This window comes from Oreochromis niloticus, linkage group LG15 (genome assembly GCF_001858045.2).
Source record: "Oreochromis niloticus isolate F11D_XX linkage group LG15, O_niloticus_UMD_NMBU, whole genome shotgun sequence".
In the NCBI taxonomy this organism is placed as follows: domain Eukaryota; kingdom Metazoa; phylum Chordata; class Actinopteri; order Cichliformes; family Cichlidae; genus Oreochromis; species Oreochromis niloticus.
In genome coordinates, this window is record NC_031980.2 from 21,886,325 (window position 1) to 21,910,027 (window position 23,703).

Genomic DNA, 23,703 nt, shown 5'->3' on the forward strand with positions numbered 1-23,703 from the left:
CTAAAGCAGATAACTCGTAAGCTGGAGAGGAAATGGCGTGTCACAAATTTAGAGGATCATCATTTAGCCTGGAGAAATAGTTTGCTGCTTTATAAGAAAGCCCTCCGCAAAGCCAGAACATCTTACTATTCGTCACTGATTGAAGAAAATAAGAACAACCCCAGGTTTCTCTTCAGCACTGTAGCCAGGCTGACAAAAAGTCAGAGCTCTACTGAGCCAACCATCCCTTTAACGTTAACTAGTAATGACTTCATGAACTTCTTCACAAATATAATTTTTATCATTAGAGAAAAAATTACCAATAATCATCCCACAGATGTAATATTATCTACAGCTACTTTTAGTACCATTGATGTTAAGTTAGACTCTTTTTCTCCAATTGATCTTTCTGAGTTAACTTCAATAATTAATTCCTCCAAACCATCAACGTGTCTTTTAGACCCCATTCCTACAAAACTGCTCAAAGAAGTCCTGCCATTAATTAATTCTTCAATCTTAAATATGATCAACCTATCTCTAATAATCGGCTATGTACCACAGGCCTTTAAGGTGGCTGTAGTTAAACCTTTACTTAAAAAGCCATCTCTAGACCCAACTGTCTTAGCTAATTATAGGCCAATCTCCAACCTTCCTTTCATATCAAAAATCCTTGAAAGAGTAGTTGTCAAACAGCTAACAGATCATCTGCAGAGGAATGGCTTATCTGAAGAGTTTCAGTCAGGTTTCAGAGCTCATCACAGCACAGAAACAGCTTTAGTGAAGGTTACAAATGATCTTCTTATGGCCTCTGATAGTGAACTCATCTCTGTGCTTGTCCTGCTAGACCTCAGTGCTGCGTTTGATACTGTTGATCATAATATCCTATTAGACCGATTAGAACATGCTGTAGGTATTACAGGTACTGTGCTGCAGTGGTTTGTATCATATCTATCTAATAGACTCCAATTTGTTCAAGTAAATGGAGAGTCCTCTTCACACACTAAGGTCAATTATGGTGTTCCACAGGGTTCAGTGCTAGGACCAATTCTATTTACATTATACATGCTTCCCCTAGGCAGCATCATTATAAGACATAGCATAAATTTTCACTGCTATGCAGATGACACGCAGCTCTATCTATCCATGAAGCCAGGTAACACACACCAATTAGTTAAACTGCAGGAATGTCTTAAAGACATAAAGACCTGGATGGCCGCTAACTTTCTGCTTCTTAATTCAGATAAAACTGAGGTTATTGTACTCGGCCCTGAAAATCTTAGAAATATGGTATCTAACCAGATTCTTACTGTGGATGGCATTACCTTGGCCTCCAGTAATGCTGTGAGGAACCTTGGAGTCATTTTTGACCAGGACATGTCCTTCAACGCACATGTTAAACAAATATGTAAGACTGCTTTCTTCCATTTGCGCAACATCTCTAAAATTAGAAATATCCTGTCTCAGAGTGACGCTGAAAAACTATTTCATGCATTTATTACTTCCAGGCTGGACTACTGTAATTCTTTATTATCAGAATGTCCTAAAAACTCGCTGAAAAGCCTTCAGCTGATCCAAAATGCTGCAGCAAGAGTCCTGACAGGGACTAGAAAGAGAGAGCATATTTCTCCTGTTTTGGCTTCCCTGCATTGGCTTCCTGTTAAATCCAGAATTGAATTCAAAATCCTGCTCCTCACATACAAGGTCTTAAATAATCAGGCCCCATCTTATCTTAATGACCTTGTAGTGCCATATCACCCTATTAGAGCACTTCGCTCTCGCTCTGCAGGCCTACTTGTTGTCCCTAGAATATTTAAAAGTAGAATGGGAGGCAGAGCCTTCAGTTTTCAGGCCCCTCTTCTGTGGAACCAGCTTCCAGTTTGGATTCGGGAGACAGACACTATCTCTACTTTCAAGATCAGGCTTAAAACTTTCCTTTTTGCTAAAGCATATAGTTAGGGCTGGACCAGGTGACCCTGAATCCTCCCTTAGTTATGCTGCAATAGACGTAGGCTGCCGGGGATTCCCATGATGCATTGAGTTTTTCCTTTCCAGTCACCTTTCTCACTCACTATGTGTTAATAGACCTCTCTGCATCGAATCATATCTGTTATTAATCTCTGTCTCTCTTCCACAGCATGTCTTTCATCCTGTTTTCCTTCTTTCACCCCAACCAGTCGCAGCAGATGGCCCCGCCCCTCCCTGAGCCTGGTTCTGCCGGAGGTTTCTTCCTGTTAAAAGGGAGTTTTTCCTTCCCACTGTCGCCAAAGTGCTTGCTCATAGGGGGTCATATGATTGTTGGGTTTTTCTTGAGGCGACTTTTGTTGTGATTTGGCGCTATATAAATAAAATTGAATTGAATTGAATTGAATCTCCGAAAACGTTGGAGCACCAGAAGTGAATGTTCTGAAAACCTATGTACTGGACAATGGACACCCAAGCTATCTCACTCCCTGTGACAGTCACCTTAGTGTAAAGGAGGACTTCAGCCTGAGCCAAACCAAAGCCATTTCCAATCAACTGCCATCCACTCACCCACACCAAAGGCCCACAGCTGAGAATTTAGGAGAGACTGTGTTTTGTCACACCAATAACGACAACCACCTTGCTCATTCAGCTGAAGATGTGATCTTTTTGGAAAAGATGGTAGGATTCTTCAAAGACGATACAAACAGCTGGGTTGCACCAGTCCCGTTCCGAACCCCCAGGCACAAACTCCTGGATAACTGGTCCTATGCCTACCAGCGGCTCATGTCTTTACAAAGTACGCTTGACAAGAAACCAGAAATTGGTGTCTATTGTGTAGTCTGGGAGAAGATTGGACGATGGGGTGGGTGCAGTTTTCTCTGCGGTGGGGTCGGGTGGGCTGCCCCGGACTCTGTGGGGCCGGGTAGTGCTGCTGCTGTCGGACCCGGTCCGGATGGGCCTGGGCCCCCTTGCCCTGGTGGGTTCCAGAGTGTGGGGGTGCCTACTGGGGTCAGCGGGGGAGCTGGCCCCAGGGAGGGGCCACTTGCCCCTCCCTTTCTTCCCTCTCCATCCTCAGCTGCCTCCGTCTTCCCGCTCCATCACACCCACACACACGCAGGGCTTGGGATGCAGGTGTGTCACCAGGGTGCAGGGGAGGCACTCCCCCTCTGTCCCCTTCTGGCCGCCTGTGCCTCAATTTTATTCCGCAACCTAGACATCCGCATTACTCATACTCTCATAACACATACATATAGGGCCTTGGGGGTGGGCACGTTATACAGCGTCCAGAGGATGGTCTGTGTATTCAAACCCACCTCTGGCGCTGGTGCCCTACCCTCCTCAATTTTAAATGCATATAGACACTGAGGGTTTTCGGAAGGAGCCGTGCTGCTCTCTGGCAGGAAGCACCATGCCCATGTGTTTTAAATGCACTTTAGAACAACACGCAGGAACACTACATATGAGCGGGTGGAGGGAGGTTTGGGGTCTTCACTCTCCCCCGTTCTGTTAACCGTCAGGGCTGGGGGGCTGGGAGGAGGTGCTGGCCGTCGGTTTGGGGTCTGGGATGCGGGGCCTCCCTGCTACTGCAGATAAGGAGGCGGTCTGCTTTCCTCCACCCCAGAGAGAAGGGTTACATCTCCTGGGTCTGGGTACGGTTTGCCCCTCTGTGGGGCAGGGGTACCCGGACCTGGGATATAGAGTGTGTTTGGGGAGTGTGAATGTGTGTACAGTGTCTATTTATGTAAGTCTCCACGCCGGGTGAGTGCTGAGTATTTGTTTGTGTATATGGGGGTGGGAATGCAAGTTTGTGTCTGCGTGCGCCTGTTCGTCTGTGTCTATATGTCAGCTTGGGTCTTAGACTCCACCTCTCTGGGAACATCTCAGGCTCTCCGAGGTATGGAGACCTATCTCTCCTCACCACTCCCTGCCAGTGGGTGATGCCCTCAGATGTTGGTGTGTTGGTGGTTCTTGGTGTCTGGGGCTGGGCTCTCATGTATGTACCGGCTCACTCCTGGTGGCCAATTGGCGGGGCCTGATGCCTGTGGCCCGGCTGGGCCCCTTCCGGGGGGTGGGGTTCCCTCAGGCCTCTAGCCTCTGGGCCTGAGGCCCGGTCCTCTCTGGCACAGCTGGCTGCCGGCAGAGCCTGTTCCGTGGCTGCTGGGTGATCTCTCGTTTGGGGCTCTCCTCAGCTCTTCCCAGGAGGGTGGTACGGTTGCCCCCCTGGTGGGCCTCCTTGGGTCCTCGTATTCTGGGGCCTCTGGATGTCTAGGGCCTGGATCTCCTTCATACCTGCTTCATGCCCTGGCGAATAGGGCTATGGCTCCCCACACTCCCTAGCAGATCGTTACACGGAGAAACCTTTTGAATACAAGCGTGCTGATCCACACAAGTGTGCACACAGGTGTGCACGCGGGTGTTCACAGACACAAACTACACCTTTCTTGGCTGCTACCTCAAAGCACATTGTGCGCTGTCAATCTTGCGTACTGCACAATAACATGTAATATTTAGTATCTACTGTTATCTACTGTTAGCTAGTTTATTGTGATGGTGTTGTATTTATTATGTTGCTCTTTCTTGTTTGTTTTCTCTTCTGTTTTTTCTTATCTCCATACAGGTGATCCAAGTGTTTTGTTTCTTTTTCCTTTTTTTTGCTTCCCCCCTTTCTCACCATCTCTTCTCCCCTCTATTTTTCTTTCTTTCTCTCCCTCTCTTTCTTTCATTCTTTCTCCCTGTCCTATCCCCCAGTCATGTCTGTCCCGTCTGTAACAACCGAAAATCAAATAAAATAAATACATAATTATAATAAAGGTCAATCAAGTGGACCAATATGGCAAGGCCATGATGATCCAATTGGTAAAGCAAAGCCGCTAGTGATGTGTCGGTCACAAACAAAACGGCTCTCAGAGCCGGATCTTTGAAGTGAACGACGTGAGTTGGCTCCTTATTGGGAGCCGTGGGGTTTTTTTTCTTTCTCTCACCCTTTTTCCGCTTCACAACGCACGCGAGCCTTGTGCTTTGCGCTGGGAAGAGGGGCGGTAGTTACACTCGCAGTAGCACAGGAACAGAGCCGGAGGGAAAGAGAGAGAAAGAGAGCCAGGGACAACAACGTCACATTAGAAAGGTATAGTAATCATCCACAACTATTTTCAGTTGCGGATGATAAATGATTCAGAAAGTTTATTCATGCAGGCCCATATGACAGAGAATATGCATCTTCTTTTTGTTTTCATATTTTAATTTATATTTAATTGTGTTGTGGTTTGCAGTGTTTTGTGTTGTTTCACTTTAAATTTGTTTAAAAGGAAAAAGTTGAAAATTTAAATAGTTAAAAGTTGTAATGTGAATAGTTGGTTTTTGTACTATATTATTTATTTATTACATTTTATGTGGAGTGAATAAATAAAAGTATATTTACGGTGGTAGAGACAAAGCACGTACAAACTCCAAAACACGTACAAACCCCGAAGCACGTACAAACCCCGAAGCGCGTACAAACTCCAAAATACGTAAAAACTCCAAAACACGTAAAATCTCAGAAGCACGTACAAACTCCGAAGCTCGTACAAACCCCGAAGCACATACAAACGCCAAAACACATACAAAAGACAACAGAAGTGCTCCAGAATGCTAGGCGCAGTGTTGAGCTTTTGTTACCTAGTGGCTACACAAGCCAGGAAGTACCAACAACCGGATTTGGTGTGTGGTAGTAACAGGTAAATGAACATTTTTTTTTAATTATTTGAATATATATGAGTGCTTGTGTATAAATACACAAACAATTCACATATGCTTTCAATTGTGTAATTTAAGTGATCTAGGTAGCTCTGTTTTGGAAGTTCAGTTAACGCTAGAAATGTGTTTTGGAGTTTGTACGTGCTTTTTGGAGTTTGTACGTGCTTTGTCTGTAGGGGCCACCGCATATATTTATATATAAACATATATAAATAAAACCACCTTTTTTTTTACATTAGTAATTCCTTTTGTGCATAATTTTATATTATTGTTAATAATAAATTAATTAAAGCAACAAAACAACCTGAAGAGCCGGTTGAGAGCCGAAAGAGCCGGCTCTTTTTAGTGAGCTGAGCCGAAAGAGCCGGTTCTCTAAAAAGAGCCAGAAATCCCATCACTAAAAGCCGCTTGGCATCTTTCTTGGCCTTCAGACAACAATTCTGATGGCTAAAGATCCAAACAGGACAGGCAAAAAAAAGAAAAAAAGAAACCAGAAATGAAAACACACTGGAATTCAGGCAGAAAATGTTAGACAACCAACATGCAGAGCTCGCACCACCTCCCAACAAAGACAAAGAGAACTGGTATCTCCTGATATTTGGTGTGTACCATCCACAAAAGTTGAAGGAGGCACTGTTGGTTTTGATACAAATCTGAGTGAGAATCTTTTTAGTATCAATTACTGACTTTATTTTCTTCTTTCAAAATCTCTCTATTAAGACTCCTACTGTGCAAGCTTTGTTCAAGTGCAGTGCACTAATGTGAGCATTTCTGTCTGTTCGCACACACTCACACTATAGTCTATAAACGCCAGTGTTGGGACTAACGCGTTATTAAGTAACGCGTTACAGTAACTACGTTATTATTGTGGTAACGAGCACGGTAACTAGTTATTATGCCAAAACCAGGAACGCGTTACTCGTTACTGGGATTTAGATAGGCTCGTTACTCGTTACTTCGTGTGGTGGATATCGCGGAGCTTCCACAGATTCAATAACATTAGCAAGTGGTGGAAGCCAGCAGGTGGAAGAAGGAAAAGGGAGGCAAGAGGAGAGACCCGAAGCGGCCGCCGGTCCGCGTGTCAGGTGAACTGAACTTCAGGTAAGAAGTTATGACCTGCAGTCTATCTGGGTCAGATATAAACCAAGTTTAGGTGGAGTTTATTTTCGGTATGCTGACATTTTCGTACTGCGTGCTAGCTAGCATGACGGAGTTTCTATACAGCTGGGTGGGTGCTATGTTACTGATGTTGAACTTTATTTTGTTCATACGGTTAATTATTAGAGTTTCCAACCGTCCCCTAAAAAACAGAATCGTCTGGTATTCAGAGAAAATATTACGCGTTTCGTACTGAGGTGAAAAGGAACACAGTTTGTTCCGGACTTCAGCTACAATGAAAAAGACACAAAGCTGAAGCTGCACAGCTGCCTCTTCTTCTCTCATTCTCTCCTCTCCTGTTTCTACTTCAATCACGAAACTGATCAATGATCAGCTGATCGGCTTTTCTCTCTTGTTTATTTATCGCCCACTTTGCGCCAGAAAGAGGAAACCAGCGGATGTCGCGCTAAACAACAGCAGCACTTTAAGCTTGATCAGCTGTTGTTAGAATTTATTTAATATTAATTTCTAGTATCAGCTGATGTTTGCTGGAGCCACAGCTGTAAAGCTGCTGGTCATGATATCGGTTTGGTTATCTGGTGAGAGGGAAACATGCAGATGAAACCAGGAGATGTCCTTACTGAATCATCAGAGCTGAACAGGTGATGTAGAAACAGGTTTACCTTTTAGGTGACATGAATGAGTTGAAGGGAAGTTATGAACTGTTTCTGAGAGACAAATAACACCAGGATCCTTTTCTAAGTAGCTGACAGCTGGTAACTGTGCAGGGGCGGGTCGAGCAAAGTGTTGCCAGGGGGCCAGGTAGGGCATTAACAGGGAAAGGGGGGCACAAGGAAATACTTTTATTTATTATTCTCATTTAAAATGTCTCGCTTTTAAAAAAATAATTATCTGAGTCTTACAACAAACAATTGATAGATTGATACATATATACCATCAGAACAGTGTACATCACTGTCACAACAGTGTTTATTTTCATTCAAAGGCTTTATGATTTTTCCTATAATGGTGGGCCGGTCTCTAGTCAAAATGCCCGGGACGATTGTTTTGTCCCAGTCCAGCTCTGTATGCAGCTCATCTGCAGTCTGGTGTTACCTACATCTTCCTATTCAGAAGGCAGAATTTCCAAGTTCTGAGTACAATCAAAAGCACCACGACTGCAGTTTTTGTGTTGGATGTAAAAAGCAGGCTAGAATCATGGCGGCGGTCAACGACGGTCCAGGCGTGGGATTTCTCTCGTGGAAATGTGCACATTATTTTTTCCTTTCTATTGGTAGGTGGCACAGTGCACTTGTGGCAAGTAAGCAAGCTAGAAGACTGGCAGTGTGGCTGGGTATCCAGTTACGGAAGCAACACATTAACAAGAGAATTCTGAGTAAAACCAAAGTTACTTTCCCTAGTAACTAGTTACTTTGAAAGTAACGAGTAACTTGAAGTAACTGAGTTACTTTTTTAGAGAAGTAACTAGTAATGTAACTAAGTTATTAATTTAAAGTAACTTACCCAACACTGATAAACGCACATTAATGTTATGGATAAGTTAATGTAACAAGTTGTTCTTGTCAAGTAAAAAGAGCCAGTCTAAAATGTAGTGCACAGACCACAGCAAGACAGTTTCTGTCAACAGATTGTAAAGAGCAATGGTTGAATGAAGAAATCAAGCAGTCGTTTCTCTGATAATCAAACCAACAATCAACCAAAAGCTTCAGATAACTCATACTGACTGCAGTAAACAGAGTTACTTTGGAAGAAGAGAAAGTGGAGTGGCGGAGTCATCATTGTTTTCTGTGCCAATGTGGAACAAACCTCTGATGGTTTTCAGCCATCTGCAGAGGAGAAACACAACAGTGAGTCAGATCAGAGAGTCCTGGTAAATGCATGAAATCACGTGACTGTAATCAAGGTGACTGGTCTGTTTATTATTATTATTATAATAACAACATGTGCCGGAACATAATAGCGCAAAAGTAACATGACAAAACTCTGTTCAGACAGTGAATGGACTGATTCTCTTATAGCGCTTTTCTAGTCTCCCGGATTACTCAAAGTGCTCTGTACAACATGCCATACTCATCTAATCAGACACTTTCTCCTAACTGAGTGCTTCCTAACTACATTTATACACATTTACACTCTTGACATGCAGACTGGAGGAGCCAGGGATCGAACCACTATCACAGGGGTGTCAAACATACGGCCCGCGGGCCGGAACCGGCCCGCCAGAGGGTTTAGTCCAGCCCGGGGATAAATTTGCATTATTAAAAAAAAAGAATAAACTTCATTTTCTTTAAAATCTGCAGTTCCTATGTTGTTCGCTAGGGGCGCTGTGTTTTAGTCAGTTCAATCGCTTTACCCGCTTTTTCTCTTGGAACGGGCACCCTCATCAGCGAAATGTCTTTGTCAAAAAAGAGAAAAGTGAACACAGAGTGTCGGATTTTTCAAGAAAAATGGACTTCTTCCTATATGTTCACGGAGGTGAATGGGAAACCCGTGTGCCTAGTGTGCATGCGGCAAGTTTCGGTGCTTAAGGAGTACAATGTTCGGCGCCACTATGAAACTCAACATGGTGAAAAATACAACAGCTTGCACGGAGAACTGAGAAAACAGAAGGTAAATGAAATGTTGGCTGGTCTGAGGAAACAGCAATCTGTTTTCACCCGGAGCCGAGAGGTCAGTGATGCTGCGGTGAAAGCCAGCTACGTAATTGCTAGTCAAGTAGCATTAGCATCAAAGCCGTACTCTGAGTGGGAGTTCGTCAAAAACTGCATGCTGAAGGCTGCTGAAATTGTGTGTCCTGAGAAGCGACAAGCTTTTGCCAATATTAGTTTGACGAGAAATACCGTGGCAGACAGGATTTTGGAACATTCGGCAGATTTGGACAGCCAACTGAAACGCAAAGTGGAGTCATTTCTGGCATTTTCTGTTGCAATTGATGAGAGTACTGATATTACAGACGTCGCTCAACTGGCCATATTCATTCGTGGAGTTGATGACACTTTGACTGTCACAGAGGAGTTTCTCGAGTTGGTGCCTATGACCGACACCACAACAGCTGAGGACATTTTCCGCTCCGTAGTTGGAGCACTGGACAGGGTCGGGGCGGACTGGTCCCGCGCCGTAAGCCTGGCCACTGATGGTGCGCCGTCAATGATCGGGAAAAAAGCAGGTGTTGTGACCAAGTTCAGAGAGAAAGTACAAGCTGCAAATAGAGGGGGTGATTTTTGGACATTTCATTGCATTTTGCATCAGGAGGCATTATGCTGCAAGTCCTTAAAAATGGATCATGTCATGGAGGTGGTTATCCGAACTGTTAATTTCATCCGAGCCAGAGGTCTCAATCATCGTCAGTTTGACAGCCTTCTCAGTGACTTTAATATTACCCATGGTCTGCCATACCACACTGAGGTAAGATGGTTAAGCAGAGGTGCTGTGCTGAAGCGCTTCTTTGATCTACGTGGGGAAATCGGACAATTTATGGAGAAAAAAGGAAAACCTGTTAAGGAATTACAGTGCCCACTTTGGCTGCAGGACCTTGCATTTATGGTTGATATTACAGAGCACTTGAATAATCTGAACGGAATGTTGCAGGGACGCAAAAAAATTGTAACACAGTATTATGACAGCATACATGCATTCAAGTTAAAGCTCACGTTATGGGAGACCCAGATAGCAAGCGGAGACCCTGCTCATTTTCCCTGTCTCCGAGATGTGTGCGCAGCAAGTGTTAATTCTGATGTGAAACAGTACAAAGACAAGATTTCAGGGTTGCTGAGGGAATTTGAGAAACGATTTCAGGTCTTTAGCGAACTCAAGACAGAATTCACAGTTTTTTGCTCACCATTCACAGTCAGAGCTTCTGATGTGCCTGTTGACATGCAACTTGAAATCATTGATTTGCAGTGTGATGTAGAATTGAAGGACAAATTTGCCTCTGTGGGCTTGGACACATTTTACAAGTATCTCCTACCATGCTATCCTAAATTGACAGCACTGGCTGCAAAAATGTTGTCCATGTTTGGGACTACCTACCTTTGTGAGCAACTTTTCTCACTCATGACCATTAATAAAACAAAGCTACGCTCAAAGCTCACACATAAGCACTTAAATGAGATTCTGAAACTGGCTGCTACTCAGGATATGATGCCTGATATGATATTGATGCACTTGTGCAGGCTAAAAGATGCCAAGTTTTAGGGGCAAATACTGAGCAAGACTAAATTCTATGGAATGCTGCTTTGAACGTTGCACTATAAAATAAACAAATGTGAATATTTGCTCTAGTAATTGCTGTGAAAGTCAGTGGTAGTCAGAAACAGATTTACAAGAGAAGACTATTGTTAAGCAAAATATTGTGTCTTATGCATGCCACATATGTTATCTATGTGAGGTTTTTTTTGTTTACATTTTATGCATTAACAAGGAAGGGGCCAAATTTACTTCATCAAATGTCTGTTTAAAACAGCTACCACTTAAGATTTCAAGTGTGTGGCCTCAATGTATGTGTTCAGAATTGCTTCCTAGATGTGGAAAATGGATTTTAAATTCATTAATTTCTAAATTTAGATGTGTTTGATGTATTTTAACATGCAGGGCAGTGTTTTTAAGTTCCACAAAACTGTTTGTTGACTAAATGTTTTAAAACATTGTACAATCACTGTGATCAGATTTTTATGTATAATGCACTTAAATAAATGTTAAACTGAGTAAAAGTGTAAAAGGACAATTAATTTAATGTAAAGATTTTTATAATTTATTTCTTTGCACTAATACAAAGAAAAAAAGTGGACTTACTGTTAGTTCTATGTAATTTTGGAATGAGTTTACTGGTCTGGCCCCCTTGAGATCAGATTAAGCTGTATGCGGCCCCCAGACCAAAATGAGTTTGACACCCCTGCACTATCAGATCAGTAGGTGACCTGCTCTACCGCCTGAGCTACAGCCACCCACTGGCAGAGATGAGTAAACCGTCACTAGGTTTTGGATAAAGTGTACACTCACAAACAGTGTTGGAGAGTAACGGAATACATGTACCACCATTACGTATTTAAAATACAAAATATGAGTAACTGTATTTCGTTACAGTTACCATTTAAAAAAGTGGTATTCAGAATACAGTTACTTTGTTGAAATGAATGGATTACACGGCGGTATTTTCCTGTTTCATAAGGCTATGCAGTCTCTGTTTTTGGTTTCCACGCCGGTGGAAACCCAAACAAAACACGCATTAAGAGGCTCTAATGTCTGTGTCTCAATCTCGCGGCCCATGTCACCTCTACTTGCGGCCGGCATAATGAAGTGAAGAAATATTTTAAAAAATTATTCTCAAAAATGATTTGATATGAAGGCAATAGGCAGGCATAGCCCTAAAGAATGTAGCCTCATGGGCAGTGTAGTCCGTGCTGCAGGGAGAATGGACTGCCATACCCGTTATGTGTCTGTGAACGAGGGAGGGAGAAAAAGGAGAAAAGTACGAGTTGCCACCGAGCAGAAACGGGAGCTGGAAGCATGTAAATATAATAATAACCACTGCAGCCAAAAAGAGTGTCTGACGAGCCCAGTAAGCCTTACTTACTTACTTAATAGTAAGTAAGTAAGCTATTAAGACTCGACTGTACACTGTGTTCGTGTTTTCCTCCGAAATAATAAGTTCCATTGGAGCAGCCTTTCAACGCCTCCCTCTGTCTCTCGCTAGCAAAGCTGACCCAGACAGCAAAGTAAAGCTAGTTCTCTTTCAAACATTCGTTTCGGTGTCTCACTATGGGAAACGTTCTCTCAGCGTTGTCCTCAGAAGCCTCTATAAAATTACTCCAGCCAGCATTGGCTGGCAGTCGTGACGCTTGCGTCAGGGAGGGCCACCCTCCTCCCTATAAAAGGGTGTGACGCAGCGTCACCCGTCATTCAATTTCCTCTTCTCGCTTCTGTGGGATTGAACAAATTATATTACTGTTACTTTTTATAACCATCATCATTAATCATTAATCATTGCATTGATCATTATTTTAACAAAGAATTTATTGAAGCTGTCGGCATTATGTTACAACTTGTATCACAGGTATTGTCATAATCTCATATTAACATTTTTATTACAGGTACAGTGCCTTTAGTATTTCTTCATTCCTTTATATCCTTTTTATTAAGCTTTGAGCAGTGCCATTTTATCAAAGCATTTATTCAATATATTATATATGTTTTAGTTAAGTCTATTACACATATCTGAGCCTTTGTCTGGTAAGAGGTCATAAGTTTAGTTGGCGAGGTGAGAGGGGAGACAGAGTGCACTGAGGTCGAGACATACAGTCTGCACACACACGTACCCACATACACACACACACACACACACACACACACACAGTATATAGACTTATTTTTAGGTAGAACTTCAGACATATTTTCCTTGTAACTGCATTTTGTGCCTGCATAAGTGACAAGTTTGTTGTAGGACGTGCTGCTGATGTTCCAGAAGATAAGCGGGCGTACGGCAGCTACAGGAAACACCTGGCTTGGAGGCGAAGAAAATGTTCTTTTCTAACTGTGTCAAAAGTTGCTAACAGAACATTTGTGGTTTTGAAAATGCATGTATTGTACCTGTTTGACGTAAAGAGGTGGCGTCAGAAAACATGCCCTGATGCTTTAAAATAACTGATGTGTAGTTCTGGGGGTGAGATTGATGCTGATTGTTTGACAGTGTCCATCTCCCACTCTGCGTGTTGTCATTAAAATCATTGTTTTGACCCAACCCTTCTGCGACCTGTTTTTGTACTCATCCTCAATATTTGGACCCTTTTAACACTTCTTAGAAACCTCACCTCTCCTGACTGTCAATGTGAGTGCTAGCTTAACTGTCCACACGAGCAAGCTAACACCTTGGTCACCGGGCGCTAGCACGGCTTGCGTTTCAAGTCGCCTGCTCTTCACCACAGAGCCAGGTTGGAGAGTGTGTTAGCTGCCACCACGCACCTAGCACAACAGTTAGCTGACCAAGCTAACTGTCTTTGCTACACACGGTCACCAAGCCAAGTAGCAAAAGCGCTAGCCACCACACTAGCTAGGTCATACTAACTCACCATAGCTACACGACCAAGAGAAGAAAAAAAAAATATCAGCATTAGCTGTCCCGCCGTTCCAAGCTAGCTACACCAAGCTTCTTTAATATGGCAGACTCCAAACCGCTGCCCAGAATTTGCCCCTGCGGTTGCAAAATCTCAGGTTCAGATACACATGACGCTTGTGTGATGTGCCTCAGGCTGCAACACGCCCAAGCAGCTATTTCCACACCAGGTTTGTGCGAACACTGCGCTCGCTTTACCCTAAAAAGCCTTCACCGAAGGCTAGCCTGTTGAAAAAGGACCCAATGCTGTCTCCACCGATGGAGCACACTGAGTCAGTCACACCAGGCACCAGCTGGGGCGACGAGATGGATATCGTCCTCCCGCTGGTGGACGATGCCGAGGTCAGCTGCAAAGCTATGTTGTCTGATTCCCTCGAGGCTAATGACGAGCTACTGAGCGTCGGAACATCTCGTCTCGGACGAGGATGACGACGTTTTCTTTGACCCCTCTGGTCAGAATTCTGCGACACAAGGGGACGATTGTGATAACCCCGGCACACAGTCCCGTGGCATGGAGCTATTTGACGTTGCAAAACGGGCAGCTGAAAAGCTGGCAATCCCATGGCCCGTGGTGACAACAGAGACCTCCACCTCATGATACGAGGGTAAAAGACTCCCGAAAGCAAAGCGCACTACTAAGCAGGTACTGCTGCTTTTCCCCGAATGCTTTAACGAGGTCACACGCTGCTGGGCAAAGCCATTTTCGCCACCCAACCCCGTGCAGGGAGCGGCGGCGTTTGACTGCGCTGGAATGAAGGAGAAGGGCATCTACCAAATTCCCACAGTGGAGAATCTGGTGGCTTCTCATCTCCACCCAAACCAGAAACTTTCCATGTCATCTGGTCCGTCCCTGCCCTCCAAGGCCGAATGCCTGCAGTCCTCCCTGGCTGACAAGGCGTATAAATCAGTTGCCACCACCGTGAGGGCATTGAACGCCTCATCGCTCCTGCTAGCCTACTCGGTGGAGCTCCAGGACCAGACCGCTGCGAACCAGGATGGAACCAGGATGCTAGCGAGCTGTGGGAAGAGCTGGGCGTTGTTACGGACCAGTGTCTCCACCTCACTAGAGCAGCAGTACAAGCGGCGCGCAGAGCTCTCAGCATCATCGTCCTACAGGAGAGGGCAAGATGGCTGACCTTGTCGGGGATTTCGGACAGAGAAAAACGTGACATTCTGGATGAAAGCATCGACCCTGCTGGCCTTTTTGGGACCGCCGTTGCCACCATGCAAAGACAGTGTGAGGAGAAAAACAAAGAGGGAGAAGCCCTGTAGCCGTGTCTCCCTAGGAAGACCCAGGCTGCGCCCCCGCCTCCACCCAGTCGCCGCACGTTCGCTCAGGTCACCAGCCGGTGTGCCGACGTTTAATCCCTCGCTGCCCAGCCCCGCAGGTCGCGGCCCAGGGTCCCGTAGGATCGCAGAACCCTAAGACCCACTGGCCCAGAAAACATGTCCCACCTGCTGCCGCTAAGGGTGCCCCACCACCAGCCAAGCAGTCAGACCGCAAGAAAAAGCCGACTGCCTAACATCCCCCACGGGGAGATCCGAGCCGGACCAGCCCGGGCTCCAAGTTCACTTCAGGGCTCAGTTCCGGAGCCCGTTCGGAGAAGTGTGTTCTGCCTCCATCTTTCAGCGCCTGGGACTTGAGTTGGATCCCACAGAGCGCATTTCAACAAAGAGACGACGAGACACTGTTCAGCTGAGTCAAGCATGTCACAGTCTCACAAAAACACACTGTTTATTGAAAACTCACCCGTTGCATCCAGGCATGTTGCCAAGGGCACGGGAAAAATGTGTGAAAAACACAGAAAATATGTTGAAAAACATAATGCCCCCACACCCCCAGACACCACTGGGGTCGATTCCCTCAGTGGTGTCCATCCCCATGAACGCTGGTCAAGTGCGGGCCGCCCGCGCATGCGCAGTCGGGTCTGGCCCGCAGGACCAGTTTCCGCCACAAGAGGGAGCCAAAGGTCCATCTACTGTGGAGTGCCTGTCTTTGAGGCCGCTGTCAGCAAGAATAGAAAGATGGCGAACTCTCGCTGCGCCAGAATGGGTTGTGAGGACATTAGAGCGAGGCTATCGTTTGCAATTCGCAACCACCCCTCCCAGATTTCACAGAGTGATTTTCTCTCTTGCAAAAGGCGAATCAGCCAGGATTCTGCGAGACGAAATAACTACCTTGCTATCAAAGGGAGCAGTAGGAGACATACCCCAGGAGCAGAGCCAATGCGGCTTTTACTCAAAGTATTTTCTCGTGCCAAAGAAGGGAGGGGGACTGCGTCCGATACTGGACCTACGGGCTCTGAATCAGCATCTGAGGTCATACAAATTCAGGATGTTGACGACCACCACTGTGCTGCATGTAGTGCGCCCAGGCGATTGGTTTACATCAACAGACCTGAAGGACGCATATTTTCACACCCCTATTTACCCGCCTCACAGAAAATTCCTGCGATTTGCGCTTCAGGGCAGAATGTACGAGTACCAGGTCCTGCCATTTGGTCTCTCACTGAGCCCTCGGGTATTTGTGAAATGCACAGAGGCAGCCATGGCCCCACTGAAGAGGCGAGGCATCTGCATAGCAACATACATAGATGATTGGCTGCTGCTATCAGAGTCAGAAATAATGGGAAGAGAGCACACCAGGTTGACAGTGGATCACCTGATGGAATGTTTTCAGGCCTCCCTGCCTATCGAATAGCTCTATCGCATCACTCTCCTCCCCCGAACTTCTCCTCACCCCACGTGCTCCAAACGTCAGCTGCTCTCGCCTTCCGGTCATTTGTACCGTGTTCTTCGCTTAATCCCGCAAGGCCGCGCATATCTCCCACCCGCTTCACTCATAGCGTCTCCACCGTCACTCCTCAACTCCTTCACGCTCGATAGCGCTCCGGAGCCGATCCAGGTCTCCAGCAACTCCCGCTCGCTAACCAGAATGGCATCTTCTCCTACACCGATCAGCCGTCGCACCCCGAAGACACTCATCCCTGCACAAGTGCCGCCCCTTCTGCTGGCTTTGGGGGTTATTACAATGGAAGGTGGTTCTCCTCAGCTTGGCCTCCCGAGTCCCGCCATTACATCCACGAGCGGTTCCGCCTGGGCAGAGCTCAGCTGGGCTCCCGCCCTTGGCCCACGCACCTGCTGTGATTTCACCTGATTACCTGGACTCCTGGGCTATTTAAGCTGAGGACTCAGAAGGCTTCTTCGCTGGATCGTTGAGTTACTCTCGTCAGTACAGCCCCGATAAACCCTGTTTCTCGTGTGATTACTCTGTTTATTCTAGCAGCAGTTCTCTTGTGCTTAGGTTCTCGGACTTGTCTGTACCCCCGATCTGTTTCCCTGGTGGCGTGGTGTGGAGTGGAGTGAGAGTGAGTGTGCAAACAAACGTGCATGAAAACAACACGAGAGGAGTGAGTGAGCGGAGCATGTTTGGAGGCAGAAGAGTGCCGAAGCCAAACTGGGAAGGAGCGAATGAGCAGAGCGTGTTTTGGACTTTCTCCCCTTTTCCCCCTGGACCGTTGCATATCCCCTGCCCTGTACACTGTATATACTTTCACGTGGTGTTTTGTAAATAAATTGACGACTGCTATTCTAGTTCAGCTGGTCTGCGCCTGAGTCCATTTTCGTCTGCGTGACACACATAACCAGCTCCTCGTTCGTTGGTCATCACAAGCCTACCGTTATACATTCGTAACAATCTCCAAAGATTTCAAAAATTGCCCAGTCTTCACTTCTGCAGGGGATGGCTTCTTTGGGGGTTCTGCCCGGCCCGGGAGCCGTCGCCAGTTGCCAGGAATTATCTAAGCATGATTTTAATGTTTTTAAAGTGCTCTGACATGTGCTTTAAATAGTTAAATAGCTCAACTGGTTAACAGTTCATTTATCACTGCTCAAGTAAAAAGAGTTCATGAGCAGACACATTAAAATGTGACCTCTGTTCTGTAGTGACTGACAATGCAGCCAACAAAAACAGAAATAACTCACTAAATTGCACACCACAGGAGAAAAAGACTGGTACATGTGAGATTTCCCACTATTTCTTAAAGTCAGTATGACAAATACACTATACAGACAAGAGTACTACCTAAAAAAAACACACAGAGAAGCTTTCATTACTTTCATGACATCCACCCTGTGCAGCTCATCTATTCTTATGGAGCTTACTTTGTGCACTATGTACTGACCCTGCAGGCCTGTGCCAAATATGTATTTAAATAATAATAATAAGAAGAAGAATACAGAAGATTTTTTGTATCAATAACGTCGCAGTAATTCTGAGCAATCATTTCAGTTTGTTTTTGAAGGTTTGATCATATGTAAGCCGTTCTCTGTTTCCTCTCCTGTGAACAGCTGCTCTAAATCAGATACAAAAACCAGAGAGGAGGAGCAGGAGGGAGACAGAAAGCTCTTACTCCTTTTTAAACAGCTGATATATTTTTACCCTAAACATCATGAAACAAGAACCAGCTGATCTTACTGTGAGCGAGGATCACAAACACCGGGACGAGTTTCATTTCCCACTACAATCGAATCCAGAACAAGCAAAAACAAAAAAAAAAGCAAAAAAACTTTCTCTTTCACTTTCCATTAGACTTTTAATCCCAATCCCAAGAGACTTAAAATCCCAATGACTAATGGTATCGGCATTTTAACAGCCCAAGAAAGTGCTGTGTGATTATATGTGATATGCTCACAGCTGATATGTTCACTGCATGTGTAGGCAGGGGTGGTGATAATTGAGTTATATATTTACATTCATACGGTAACACTTTTACAGTGGACATGAAACACTACATGTATAAAAGTTAATGGAGCCCTGCTCTAAAAAAAACTGTCATAGATTTAAGACTGTGAACCTCTAGGATGCAAATTAGCATTTATAAACACAGTGTTTCATGTCAACTTTAAAATGTGAATTATATGATAAAATCTGTGATTGTGAATTATTTTCAATGTTTAGGAATGGATTAAAAGATGCATTTAATTTTTGTGACACACCCATTATTAGGATTATTCAGTATTTATAGTGCACTTCTCAACACTGTAACAGGAGTGTATCCGGTCTTTAAGTCTGACGTCACTAGCCGTGTCTGGGCCTAAACTCCGCTGCAGGTCCATATATCAAAACGATCACTGTGGCATTACTGAGTGTTGAAAAACTGTCTAAAGTCTTTCATCTTTAATAAAATGATCAGCGTTCTGCTCTACCAGGTGTAACAATTGAGTTTAACATCCAGGCATCCATGAAAACAGAATTTATGACATTTAACGGACTTAGAAGTTAGCAGGAAGTTAGCTCACTAGCTTCCATCTAAATACAATATAGCATGTCCTGACTGCGGTCATTCATATACTGCTGCATGGGCTGGGCTGTAGTTACATCGTAAGGTTTTAAAAACTGAGCTTAAATAAATGATTAGCGGTAATAAAAGCCGAGGGAGGCCAACAGTGATCACTGACTGTTTTTAGGAGTTTTTTGAGATTAAATAGAAGAAAATACAAAACATTAAACATGTTAACAACACAAAAGCCATATTAACCGCAGACTACTTTAGGCCCGGAAGTAGGATTCGTCACGTCATCACTTAAAGACCGGATGGTAGCACAAAAGTCTACAGTTACACCTTTTCATTGGCTCTGTGGTTCAGTACGGCTGAGCTGAATATACTGAAGCCTAAATGGTTTTCCTCCTTCATTATCAATAAAGCCTTTCTCTTATAGCATCTCTAACTATAGTGTTTTCAGTCACAGAGATCAGAGATTTACATATTAACATATTGAGCCTCATCAGGGGAATCACAAAGATTTCAGACCTCAAGGATCTGGTTGTTCAAAAGGTGTAATCCGGATACCAACAGGAAACTTGACTACCAAAACAACACAGGGACCCAACACAGAGATGACAAGTGGGGAACACACAGGAGGCAAAAAACTAAGCAGTATGAATCTTTTCGCCCACAACAAACAGCAATGGTGATGTGCTGGGGGCAGCGCCGTGCCCAGTAGTGATAGAAATGCAGCCCTGTTTTACTGACTGTGAAGATCATCCATAGCAGATTTGATTTCCAGTAGTACTAGTCAGTGTTAAAAATGGAAATGGAAGGAAAACGTGAAGTAAACACATTGCTCCTATCAGCCTAGACCTATCACAGCATAACTAAGGGAGAGTTCAGGGTCACCTAAAGAAGGGCTTCAAAGAAGGAGGGGTCTGCCCTCCATTTTGCTTTTAAATATTACTTCTTAAAACTTTTTAAGTTTTGTAAGTTTTTCTTAAGAGTTTTTGAAACAGCCCAATAATAACGAATTACAATAATTCATCCTAGAAGTAATAAATGCATGACCATCTGTGTTTCTGATGGCTCTGGCCATCATTAGAGGTTAAGACCATCAGAGCTCTGCTGCTGTTGCTGTACCCACATTCTCACCAAAGCACTTCCCCTTCAGTTCTCAGAAAAAAAATAATGCAATGAGGAACAAACATGTGTCATAGCAAAGAAATGCCATCCTAACTTCATGACTAATCTTGGACATCAACAGCCAATTTCTGTTGGAATTTTCTCTTCCTCAGCATAAATTCTGAAAACAAAATAAGAACATATCCTGGTGAAAAAATAATAAAAGCTACAAGTATTTACACAATCGCATTCATCATCTTCTCTGAGTGCGCATGCACCAACCAGCATGCAGCCTGTTACAGTCGCTCCTGCTTTTTCTCTTAGTTTAGCTCTGTTTTCTTACGTATTCTTTTTTTTTCTGACTTGTATTTTCATCCATTTATTATCTTTCACTCAATCATGTGGATTGAGAGAGTTTTTGTTCTTCTGGTGGCCATGGAACTATTACTTTTATCAAGGAACGGGACCGCGGCACATCTCCTGCATGCACGGACTGTTTACTCCAGAGATCAGCTGATTGCCCTGATGCCGGCCGGCTTGCTGGCCAGACCCACAGAAGTACCAGCTGAAATTTGGAGAAAAACACATCGGGGATGCAGAGATCAAGGACAGAAGAGAAGAAAGAAGGAGACGGTGAGACAGCGGAGGCTCGAAGCGAGGAGGAGGTATAAACCGTGTCTGCCGTCTATCGTAATGGGAAATGTGCGATCGTTATCGAATAAAATCGACGAGCTCTCAGCACTGGTACGGAGTCAGAGGGAATACCAAGAGTGTAGCCTGATGTGTTTCACTGAATCATGGATGCACCAGGACATTCCTGGCGAGAATGCTTCCGTGGAAGGCTTCCACACTGTTCGGGCGGACAGGGACAGCATCGCTAGCGGTAAGCAGAAAGGAGGTGGGCTTGCTGTTTTAGTTAACAACCGGTGGTGTAACCCTGCCAACATAAAAATCAAAGAAAGGATTTGTTGCCCGGACATTGAACTATGTGCTGTAGGACTCAGGCCGTATTATTTACCCAGGGAATTCTCTCATGTCATCTTGGTGGCTGTTTATGTTCCTCCCTCCGCTAACCCCACAGCTGCATGTGACACTATCCACTCTGCCATAGCCCGGTTACAAACTCAGCACCCGAGTGCCTTTATTGTGATCTCGGGTGACTTCAACCATGTATCACTGGACAATACACTACCAACATTCAGACAATATGTGGACTGTCCCACCAGGGGAGAGAAAATTTTACACCTACTGTATGCAAATGTCAAGGATGTATACAGCTCCTCCTCCCTCCCCCCACTTGGTAGGTCAGATCATAACCTGATTCACCTCACCCCATGCTATGTGCCAATTGTGAGGAGGGAACCTGTGACCACGAGGAGCATTAGGAGGTGGTCAGAGGAGGCCTTAGCAGAACTACAGGGCTGTTTCGAGGTGACTGACTGGGAAACACTCTGTGAGCCTCACGCCGAGGACATCAATGCGCTTACTGAGTGTATCACAGACTACATAACTTTCTGCACCGACTCCATTGTTCCAGCTCAGACTGTTCATTGTTACCCAAATAACAAGCCGTGGGTGACTAAGGACATCAAAGCCCTCCTCAACGACAAGAAGGGAGCTTTCAGAGGGGGCAATAAAGAGGAGGTGAGGAAGGTCCAGGTGTTACTAAAGGACAAGATCAGAGAGGCTAAGGACAATTACAGGAGGAAGCTGGAGTGGAAACTCCAGCAGAACAGCATGAGAGAGGTGTGGAGGGGCATGAAGACCATCACTGGATTCAGGCCAACCAACAGCAGGGGAGCTGAGGGAGGTGAGAATAGAGCTAACGAGTTGAATCTGTTTTTCAATAGATTCAACACCACAGTGTCTGCTCACACCCCCACAACCTCACCTGTAGTCAGCCTGGAATCCAGAGCCACACCACTGTGCCAGCCTCTCTCTTCACATGGCGCTGTTGGCTCCTGTGAGATTCCTGACACCCCTCCACCACCCATCACCTTCACTTAATACCAGGTTGAGATGCAAATGAGGAGACTTCACTCAGGCAAGTCTGCTGGACCAGATGGAGTGAGTCCCCGCGTCCTCAAGGCCTGTGCCCCCCAGCTGTGTGGAGTCTTTCATAAACTGTTTATGCTGAGTCTGAGTCTGCAGAGGGTACCAGTGATGTGGAAGACATCATGCCTCGTCCCTGTTCCAAAGACGCCACGTCCCAGTGGCCCCCAGGATTACAGGCCCGTGTCACTCACCTCCCACATCATGAAGACCCTGGAAAGGCTCATCCTGGACCAGCTGCGACCCATTGTCAGACCACATCTGGATCCCCTTAAATTTGCTTATAAGCCTCGTCTCGGAACAGAGGACGCCATCATCTACCTGCTAAATCGTGTCTACACCCATCTGGACCAGCCGGCGAGCACTGTGAGGGTCATGTTTTTTGACTTTTCCAGTGCTTTCAACACCATCAGGCCGATCCTCCTGGGTGATAAGTTAACAGCGATGCACGTGGATGCTTCTCTGGTGGATTTTTGATTACCTGACAGGAAGACCACAATATGTACGTCTCCCACAGTGTGTGTCTGACAAGGTAATCAGCAGCATAGGGGCACCACAGGGGACTGTCCTCTCCCCCTTCCTCTTCACCCTCTACACCACAGACTTCAGTAACTGCACAGAGACCTGCCATCTTCAGAAGTTTTCTGATGACTCCGCGGTGGTTGGATGCATCAGCAGGGATGATGAGACAGAGTACCGGGCTGTGGTCGACTCCTTTGTCACATGGTGTGAGCAGAATCATCTGCAGCTCAACGTGGCAAAGACCAAGGAATTGATAGTGGACTTCAGGAAGACCAGGAAACACTTGACCCCTGTTTCAATCCAGGGGGTCAGTGTTGACATTGTGGAGGACTATAAATACCTTGGAGTACACATTGACAATAAACTGGACTGGGCTAAAAACACCACAGCACTTTACAGAAAGGGCAAGAGTCGTCTCTATTTTTTGAGGCGACTGAGGTCCTTCAACATCTGCAAGAAAATGCTCAGGATTTTCTATGAGTCTGTTGTGGCCAGTGCGATCCTCTATGCTGTTGCATGCTGGGGGAGCAGGCTGAGGGTCACAGATGCCAACAGACTCGATAAACTGATTCGTAAGGCCAGTAATGTTGTGGGGATGGAGCTGGACTCCCTCAAGGTGGTGTCGGAGAAGCGGATGCTGTCCAAGATAAAGACAATGTTGGATAACACCTCCCACCCACTCCATACCGAAAAGCACCACTGAACGACACAGGAAATCATTCCTGCCTGTGGTCATCTCCCTGTACAACTCATCCACTTAACACACTGTTTACTGCAACAGCTACACCCTTCTTGCACATGTTCTTTTTCAGCTATTTATTAATAAGT